General features: G+C 42.3%; 2 pseudogenes; one reads left to right on the forward strand and one right to left on the reverse strand.

Moving 5' to 3' along the window:
- The first annotated feature begins 6544 nt into the window (after positions 1-6544).
- LOC149990642 (glyceraldehyde-3-phosphate dehydrogenase pseudogene) lies at positions 6545-7518 on the forward strand (annotated as a pseudogene).
- Positions 7519-8799: 1281 nt separating this feature from the next.
- On the reverse strand, positions 8800-9213 carry LOC149990643 (ubiquitin-conjugating enzyme E2 W pseudogene; annotated as a pseudogene).
- Positions 9214-10851: the final 1638 nt, after the last annotated feature.

The raw sequence follows: 10851 nt of genomic DNA on the forward strand, positions 1-10851 counted from the left end.
GGAACCCACCTGTGAGAATCACAATAAAACACCAGGACACTGGACTTCAGCAGCAAAGCAAGGCATTTATTCACGAGTCTGTAGAGTCGAGCACACAGCCAGCCAGGGGCATGTGTGCCCAAAGTAGACAAAGAAAACTGGTTTTATACGAACACAATTAGCTTCCCCTCCCCTCTTCTTCTCCCTTGTTTCTCCATTACTGGTTAATCCAGGTTCACAATCTAATGCAATTAACTACTTAACTTAGGGTATGATTTAACTAAGGGTAATGTAGTTATAGGTCTATCTCCAATTTATTTGCAAAGTTATCTAGCTACATCTACCCATTTCTGTGTCTGGTGACAACAATCTTTCTCCTTTTGATCCCAGAGATACAAGTGAGGAGCTGCTGAATGTCTTCCTCACCCCTTTTCCATGATTCATCTGTTAATTATCTCCTACTGGTTTAAGAGTCACTGGCTTTGTCCCTTACACACCCACACACACATTTGATGACCAATATTGAGAGTGTGAGTGTGTAAAGGCAAACAGGAGTGTTTTTCTACATACAATATTCCCTCACTTATCGTGGGTATTATGTTCTAGACTCCCCCACGATAGGTGAAAATTCGCGAAGTAGGAACCTTACATTTATTTTAGTATTTATATATATTCTAAGGCTTTATAAACCCTTCCCACACACTTATAAACTGTTCCCAGTCCCTTATTAACCTTTCCCACTCCCTTATTAACCTTTTTGACACTTTTATAAACACTACTTATGTTCTTAAACATATTCTACTCTTAAACCTACGTAACTTTAACAACATACGCATACAGTACTTCAAAATCCCGCGATATAGCGAAAAATCCGCGAAAAATAATTAAATAGAATATTTTTACAAATCCCGTGACACAGTGAGCCCACAATAAGTGAACCACGATATAACGAGGGACTACTATACTTTGATCCCTTTAACAATCACTGAGGATCACTCCCCCTGGCTTTTGTGTATGTTTGCTTCTCAAGGTGCTCATCCTTGTCTCTCTAATTCTCTTGGAAGCCTGTTTTGGGGTTAATGGAGCCACTTTGCTTGCACATGCAGAGAGCTGGTAATGTCTGAGTTTACAGCCACCCTTACACAACCCCATTCCTCCCCACCTACGAGCTGTGGACAGTCTTTAATCAATGGGAGTATGAAAATTTAGTTCCTTTGCCACAAGCAGGGACAAACTCTGAGGAAGAATTTACACTCAGTGTTCCCCTGTTGGATCATACTAAAACAACCTCCACAAGATGTTGCCAGAAATTACACAATTGTTTAGCTTCTTCCCTTTCCTGTCTTGCTTCCTCCACTCTCTTATCAGGATCTCCCGGGAGCACTTCCTTAAATTAATTGCATGTACATGAATCCTTATCTCAGTAGCTGTTTCTGGGGCAAACTAACCCAGGACAAGGGGGTTACTTACTCTTTATTCCCTCCAGTTTTCGGGTGGAGGGACATCTGTTGAAGTACTACTGCTGGCTTTTCTGTGTCCCTCGCTTCCCACCATGACAGAAGTGACATGCTGAATTGTGAGTTTGGGACTAGGAATTTACATATGCTGGTAGGTCAGATGCTCTGTGAATCCCCAGATAGTGGTGCTGGCTGAGTCCCTGTGGGCAGTAAAGGCAAATCTACACTTGGCATAGGCATCACTCTGTCAGAATGAACTACTGAACCAAAGGGAAAGGGTTGAATATAGTCATTTTGACACCAAGTGCCTGGTTGATATCCTTAAGGGACAGTACCATACTGGGGACTTGGTGTTGGTTTCTGTTGCTGGGAGCTTGGACATTTGGTCATGGCAGTATGTAGATCAGCCTTGTTAAGAGGAAACCCATGCTGTTGGGCCAATGCAAAGCCTCCATCTCTGTCATTTTGGCTACTCCAATGTCCACACACTGGGGTGTGAGAGAACAAACTAGCTGATATCAACTGCCAGGTCATCCTGTTCCCTTGGTGGTTTAGTGATCCTTCTGTAGTAGATGATCTCTGGTGGGTGTTAATGCAAAAAGACAAACACCTTCACTTTTTACTTATTCCCCTAAGTCCACCTACACACATCTTTCTCAGACCTCCTTGATCCAATATTTTCATCTTCCCCTTCCAAGCCCCTGACCAACCAACCAACCCATTTGCTGTTGCCCATGAATCGATATGCTAACCTCAGGCCACTTCTTCCCCAACAGTGCATGACCAAGTGTACCACCAAAAGTTCTGTCACTATCTTTCATGGACTTCTTTGAGAGGGGCTGTAGGAAAGCAGCTGCACATTTTCAGCTTGTAACCAAACACCGAGCCTACCCATCCATAAAACATTTGAGATCTTTCCTTTTATGTCAGCTAGTCATAAGGGATGCTTCCCCTTCCATGTGTCCATAGGTGTGAGTTGAGTGAAAGCCACCAGTACAACAGTGGTGGGTGACAGAGGTGTCTGGGCCACCTGTTCCTACTGCTTATTTGTGCCCCTTGGACCTGCTTGAGTCCAATCCTGCTGATGTACCACTTTATTTTACAATTAAATTATGCTGGGCCTGCCCAACCTTACGACTGGGTAAGTCAGACAGAACCCAGCTCGTGGCAGGCAGTTCTGGGAATATGATCAACTTGGTGTTCCACATTCATGTGTTCAATCTCTACCAAGACTCAGTAGCAAGCCAGCAGATCTTTTCCACATGATATATACTTCTCTGCTTCCAAATGTCATGTCCTTGATCCAGGACCCCAAGGGTCTTACTGCACTGCTCTTATTTGGGCTGGTCAGAGGCTTCACTTAGCATTTTTTTTTTCTTTTTTACCAGATACCTCTAGCATCGTGGCTCTTTTTGTATCAGATGACCCAAGTGCAGGATTGCATTTACTATAGTTTGCACTTACTGCAGAACCCTTTCTTGCTCTGGGCCCCATTAAAAACCAGTAGCCTTCCATGTCATTCAATAAATGGACCAGTGTAGCATTCCCAAGAGAAGCACATGTTGCTTCTAGACCTAGGGAGGTCTACTTTTATATTTTTTCTTAAAGTTAGTAGGTTCAAAGTGTAACAATTTGTCCATCGCTTTAGAGCAAGTGTCCTGGCATTCCTCAGACCATAGATCTCTAAAAATGTAACTCATGTGGCTTACCTCTGAATCTTTCTAGGGTATTCTCTAACTCGAGTGCATATGTCTTATCATGGCATCCAGGGTAGTTTTTCTTCTTGTTCATCAGGCCAGGTTAACATGATACCATCAATATGGTGGACCAATATAATATTTCATGAATTACCAAGATGACTTAGGTTCCTTTGTGCTATATGATGAGAGAGAGAGAGCAAGAGAAATAACATAGCCCTGAAGTAAGACTGTGAATATATATGTCTGTCTGTCTCATGTGAATGGAACCTATTTTTTATTTTCTTTCCTGATGGGTATGTAAACAATATATTTGTCCAAATCAGTACTCACCTCCCACCTACCAAGAGTGTGTTAATCTGTACTAGTAAAGATACCACATTCATCTCAGTAAATGTAATTGGGACTATTACTGGGCAAGTGCCAGACTGTGTAATGGAAATATAATGGGAACCATGACTCTTCCATCATTTAAAGTTTTGAGGGTGACACTAATCTTTATTGTCCCCACATCCAGGGCTGTGATATTGTTTTTTATTTACTACCTTTGCCATTGGAGGGTTTTGGTGGGGGGAGAGGAGTTTCAGAGCCTTCTACAGGGCCTTTCCTATTACAATAGATCTACTTTATAGATCAAGGAACTGATACAAGGATTCTGCTAACTGCTAATATATTCATTCCAAGTATTCATCTGGGAGACATAGAGATGACTACTGAAACCACTGTGAGACAGATCTAAGCCAATTGTCCTTATTTCCTTATTGTTACCTGGCCTCCATAAACCCCTTTCTAACAAGACTGTCACAATTGAGCCCCTGGGTATCAGTGCCTACTTACTTCCTGGTTCCAATAGACCCCAAAAGTTCTGTGTGTTTCTTTTTCCCCAGCTATTTGAGTAAAGAGTCATAGATCCCTTTAGAGAAGAAATGGAGAAATCACTACCAGATATACTTGTCATATTGTTATTTTTTTAAATATGTTTTATTGATTACGCTGTTACAGTTGTCCCAATTTATTTTCCCTCTTCTCCCCTCCACCCAGTAACCCTCCTCCCTCCAGCTGTCCCCCCTTAGTCCACGCCCATTGGTTGTGCATATAGTTCTTTTCAACATCTTCCTGTTTACTCCACTCCCTCCTACTATGCTTCTTAATTCCTGCAGATCTCCCTCCCTTTCCCCTCACCCCCTCCCTGATGATGTCTCCCCAATATGTTCCCCACACCTATAATTCTTTTCCCACTCTCATTGCTTACTTTGTTTGCCTTTGTTTCAATTCCCTAGCTTCTGTTGTTGGTTGTTGTGATACAGTTTTCACTTTACTGTTCATAGTTTTGATCCTCCTTCTTCTAAACAAATCCCTTTAACATCTCATATAACAGTGGTTTGGATCTAATGAACTCCTTCAGTTTTACTTTGCCCTGGAAGCACTTTCTCTGCCCTTCTATTCTGGATGACAGCTTCGCTGAATATTTCTTGCCAGTCCTTTCTTGCCTGCAGTCTCCTTTGAGAAATCAGCTGATAGTCTAATTGGGACCCCTTTATACATAATTCTCTTCTTCTCTCTTGTTGCTTTCAAGATTCTCTCTTTATCTTTAATTTTTGACATTTTGATTATAATGTGTCTTGATGTGGTTCTCCCTGAGTCCAGTTTATTTGGAACTCTCTATGCTTCCTGGACCTGTAAGCCTATTTCCTTCCCCAAGTTCAGGAAGTTCTGCTTCATTATTTTTTCACATACACATAATTTTTCAAATTCTAGTTCTTTTTCTTCACCTTCTGGCAACCCTATAATTTGAATATTCACTCTATTATAGTTGTCCCAGGGGTTTCTGAGCTTTTTCTCATTTTCCTCACTTTTTGTTTCCTCTTTCTGCACTGGTTGACTGTTTGTTCCTTCCCTATGGTCTGATTTGTTCATTTGATCCCTGGTTTTTCTTCCCTCACCACTTGTTTCATATGTGTTTTTCTTCATTTCAGCAGGACTAGCCTTCATTCCTTCCCCATCTTGATTATGTCCTGCTGTTATTTCTGTAAGCTGTCTTATAACTGTAGCTCTGAACTGAGCCTGAGAAAGGTTATCTATCTGTTCGTCCGTTAATTCATGTATTTGCTTTCTGGTCAGCTGTGTGATTGGGATTTCTATCATTATCCCTGCCATCCTGACAGGTTTGTTTACCTTTCCTTCTTGGGCAGGGCTGTCACACCTCCTATGCTGTATGGGGTTGAGCCCCATGCACTCATCACAACTGGGTGACCCTTCTCACCACACTGTGGCACTTTGTGTGGGGGTGGGGGTCCAAGATGGATTCCTGCTGTTCACTCTCCGCTGAGAGACCAGGAGCTTCCTCCTCTGTCCCCATGCCCTCTGGGCCTCACAGTCCAAGGCAACGGGGGTCTGCCTTCCCCCGTGTTGGATCATGAGCTGACGGGCCTGGACTGCAGCTGGGGGGTGCTCCCTGGTCCTTCTTGCCTCCCCTTAAATATGGGTATCTGTGCTTATCACAGTCCCGCTGCTCGTCATTGCAGCTGCTGCTGGCAGCACAGCTTGACCTCTCCTCCTCGGCTTCGCCCCTCCTACCCATCCAGATGAGTATTACTTGTTTATAACTTCATATGTTGGACTTCCATGTAGCTTTATTTTCTGGAATTTCTGATTATTTCTGGTTTTGTGGTAGTTGTAGTGTTGTGGACCAAGTGTGAGAGCCAAACGGTCAGAGACAACCAAGTTAGAATTTGAAGAGCCTTTATTAGCTGGCCAGTGACTACCCACTCTCACTCCACGCAGGGATTCAAGTGAGTAGCCCTGAGCCTTAGTACAAAGCTGCTTATATAGTATAAACCTATATTCTGGATTGCTAGCTGGGGTAGTAGCACAACACAACCATTGTGAAGCAAGGGTGGGGTAGTTGCTACCTACGCTTGGCTGATACATGACTTGTTTGGGGGTGACTGTCCCCATGGGGTTTGCAACCACAGAACTAACATTTTGTAGTTGTTCGGGGACAATTGTCACCATGGGGGTTTGCAAAAATTTTCCACTCTAGTTCAAGCTCCAGCACATTAGTCCTTCTTAGTTGTGGAGGGAGACGGAGCATGTCAGTCTAGGTCTCCATCTTGGCTGGAAGTCTACTTGTCATATTGTTGTAAGGTCCTTCCTCATGGAACCTGGCCTCTCCTTCATTTTATGGGTTCTGAGGTCTGAAAACTGGCTTAGTTTTGGAAACTGGAAAAGAGTTGTCACTTTCTTTCTTTTTTAAAACATTGAGTTCTTGTCAAAAATGTATTTCTTATTTTAAGGTACAGGATTGAAGGACAAGATGATACAAGTAAAGAAAATCTAGGCCCTCTGCTCTTCCTCTTTGACAGGCAGCTGTGGTTTCCTGCACAGTGCCAGCCTCAACCCTGAGACATGATGGTGAAGGTCACAGTGAACAGATTTGGCTGTATTGGGCATCTGGTCACCAGGGCTGCTTTTACTCTGGCAAAGTGAATATTGTCACCATCAATGATCTGTTCATTGACCTCAACTACATGGTCTACATGTTCCAGTATGATTCTACTCACGGCAAGTTCAAAGACACAGTCAAGGCTGAGAATGGGAAGCTTGGTGTCAATGGAAAGTCCACCAACATCAAATGGGGTGATGCTGGTGCTGAATACGTTGTGAAGTCCACTGATGTCTTCACTACCATGGAGAAATCTGGGGCTCACTTGAAGGGTGGAGGCAAGAGGGTCATCATCTTTGCCCCTTTTGCCGATGCCCCCATGATTGTGATGGGTGTGAAACATGACAAGTATGACAACTCCATGAAGATTGTCAGCAGTGCCTCCTGTACCACCAACTGCTTGGCCCCCCTGGCCAAAGTCATCCATAACAACTTTGGCATCATAGATGGACTCATGACCACAGTTCATGCCATCACTGCCACCCAGAAGACCATGGCTGGCCCCTCTGGGAAGCTGTGGTGTGATGGCCAAGAGACTGCCCAGAATATCATTCCTGCTTCTACTGGTGCTGCCAAGGCTGTGGGCAAGGTCATCCCTCAGCTGAATGGGAAACTCACTGGCCTGGCATTCTGTGCCCCCACCTCCAATGTGTTAATTGTGGATCTGACCTGCTGCCTGGAGAAAGCTGCCAAATACAATGATATCAATAAGGTAGTGAAGAAGGCATAAGAGGGCCCCTACAAGGGCATCCTGGGCTATACTGAGGACCAAGTTGTCTCCTGCGAATTTAACAGTGACACCCACTCCTCCACCTTCGATGCTGGGGCTGGCATTGCCCTCAATGACCACTTTGTCAAGCTCATTTTCTGGTATGACAGTGAATTTAGCTACAGCAATAGGGGGGTTGACCTTATGGTCCACATGGCCACCAAGGAGTAAGAGGCCCATGAACCACCAGCCCCAATGACAGGAAGAGAGGCCCTCAATTGCTGGGGAATCCTTGCCCCAAATTGATCCCCCAACACACTGAGAATCTCCTGACCTCCAGTTTCCATCCTAGACCCCCTAAAGAGGGGTGGGGCTTAGGGAGCCCTACCTTGTCACATACCAACAATAAAATTCACTGTAACCCCTCCCCCCAAAAGAGAGAAAATCTACAAGAAAAAAACGACAAAAGTTTTTCAATTAAAGTACTGTAATATCCAAACGTGAGATAAAACATAACAAAATAGAATTATAAACAAAAATGTTTATAAATTTTTCATACAAACAAATGAAATAGTGCTTAGGCAATAGGACTCATGCTAATGGCTAGCAGGAAGTAACAGAGTATAATCTACTTGGAAAAACCATTAATGTACAAATAACAAGCCCAAATTATGACTGCAGTAGTTTAATCATCACTGACATTTTTTCTTACCTCCAATAGACTAAGACAGAAGTCAACTGCCCCTCCACCAATAAAACCTTGATTAAACCACTCATACCCTATATTACTCATATCTTTACTTCAGAAATTGAGGAACTATATACAAATGAACTTATTTTTACAAAAAGGATAACATATTGTACCTCTCTGCTAACGTTACTTGAAAACTTTCCATGTCAAAACAACTTGACAGCAGATAAAAACAATTCAATAAATACACAATGATCTTTCATTGCAGTCCTTTAAATATGCATACTAATTCACGTTGTTAACCTTATGATCGCTGTGTATAGAATCCAAATATAAGTGAGCTGGGGTGACTTTCAAAGTAATGTTTGTTCCCTCACTTTAATTATAATCCCGTTACAACCAGTAAGTTCATTTCACAGGCCCTATCATAAATTAATTATCAGGTGGCAGGAGTTAATGAAAATGTTTCCTGTTATGATGTCCATTGCTGGCAACAAACACCCCCAAACCACCAAGGAAGTCATTGTTAGTGCCCAATACATGAGGACTTGGGGCTTTTCCAAAAGCTTAAAAAAATTAAAAATCAAATTATATTTGACATTTCCTGACATCTGCATTAATACTGTATGATTAATAAAAGTATGTCAGTTTCCTGTACTGAATCAGCAATCAACATTCACCCAGCATGCACAAGAGAAGGAAGTAGTCCTCGTTGCCTATGGGTCACTTCCAGTCAAAGGTTAAAGTTAAAATATTGAATGATCAATGTGCTCATTTTCTCAGTAAGGTTATCTTCTGCTATGAGTATGATAACATTGGTATCAACAAGTATCATCATGATACCACCATTTTGTTTTCTTTGGATTCTTATTACATGTTTGAACATAAAAAGAATTATCTAGTAGTCGTCTCTTTGCAGCTGAAAAGTATGCTAATAATACTAACACAAATTGATTTAACTGAGACCACTGGGGACCAACCTTTTGTTAGAATCGATAAACAGATATGACCATTGCTGTAAACATGAGAATGAATGGAAATGTTTTCACCAGTAAACATGATCTGAGGGGAGTCAAAAAGATATTGACTACTAAACTTAAATAGAAGTTAAAAATTTCCTGGGGCACCTCCATGTATACAATCCACTGTGTAATTCAACTTTGAACACTCTTTTCATTTAAAGTCATCCTGAGAGGTAGGTCATTTTGCAAAGCTAACAGTTTATGTACAGTCATTTCTGCATCAATACCATGATGGAACCACCTCTGCCAAAGGGGAGCTGTGACTTTCCACTGGGGCAGTTGACCTCTGTCTTAGTCTATTTTGGCTACTGGGTGGCTTGTAAACAATAACCATTTATTTCTCATAGTTTTGGAGGCTGGGAAATACAAGATATAGGTGATGGCAGATTCCCTGTCTGATGAGAACCTGCTTCATGATTCACAGAAGGCTATTTTTTTGCTGTAACTACACATGCTGCAAAGGGTGGGGAGCTCTTTGGGGCCTCTCTTATAAGGGCACTAAACCTATTGATGATCTCATCACCTTCTAAAGACCCCACCTCCTAATACTCTCACACTGAGGATTAGCTTTCAATGTATGAATTTTGAGAGGGACACAAACATTCAATCTATAGCAATCTCCGATTTCTGCCACTGTTAATATAATGAGAATGGTTTGTGGGACATCGATGTAACCCGGCAGCCAAGGAGAGTGGACTGGAATGCACCATTGAGTGAACAATGACAACTTCACTGTACTAGTCAATGGGGGCAGTAGATGCCATTGAGTGAGCATGTGTACTGTGTGGCCATCACATTCAAAATGACTGAGCGAGTAGAGCAACAAATCTGTATCAAATTTCACATTACACTTGAATATTCTTACATCAAAACTATTCAGATGATTCAGAAGGCCACAGCTATGGGCAACTGGTGATTGGCAGCTTCATCACAACAATGTGCCCACTCATGCAACACGTCTCAGAAAGTTTTTCAGTAAAACATCAAATCACTCAGGTGACTCAGCCTCACTATAGCCCAGACTTGGAACCCTGTGACTTCTGGCTTTTCCCAAAACTAAAATCACCTTTGAAAGGGAAGAGATTTCAGACCATCAATGAGATTCAGGAAAATATGATGGGGCAGCTGATGGCAATTAGAACTGTGTGAGGTCCCAAGGTGCCTACTTTGAAGGGGACTGAGGTGTCAGTGTCCTATGTACAATGTTTCTTGTATCTTGTATCTTCTTCAATAAATGTCTCTATTTTTCATATTACATGGCTGAGTACTTTCTGGACAGACCTCCTATATTGACTGTTCTATCTTGCCTGCCTAGGAATACATTGTTCCATGAGTTATCTCATGTCATTAGATACCTGTGGGTCATGTATTCCATGGTGATATTCCAAATTTGTTTTTCACTGCAGTAATTATGCCCACTTTGCTTCTGATTATTAAGTGCTACTACCTGGCCTCACATATTACAGAATCCTATCATTTCTATTGACCCTAGGGAGCCCAGTTCTATAACAGCATCTCCTGCTCTTGTTACCAGCCTGGGCTCACATCCCTCTCCTCCTTCTTCCCTTCCTCCCTCCCTCCCTCTTTTTGTTTCTCTAGTGAGTAAATTCAAATCCTTGCCTGTTTTTGTTTTTGTTTTTTAAATTAGGGGGTGGGTGTGATATTTTAAAAAGATTTTATTTATTTACTTTTTTAGAGAGCAGAAGGAAGGGAGAAAGAGAGAGAGAGAGAGAGAGAGAGAGAGAGAGAGAGAGAGAGAGAGAGAGAGAGAGAGAGAGAGAGAGAGAGAGAGAGAGAAACATCAATGTGTGGTTGCCTCTCGCATGTGCCCCAAACCGGGAATCCAGCCTG

The sequence above is a fragment of the Furipterus horrens genome, unplaced genomic scaffold, assembly GCF_987537825.1.
Source record: "Furipterus horrens unplaced genomic scaffold, mFurHor1.1.pri manual_scaffold_17, whole genome shotgun sequence".
Lineage (NCBI taxonomy): Eukaryota > Metazoa > Chordata > Mammalia > Chiroptera > Furipteridae > Furipterus > Furipterus horrens.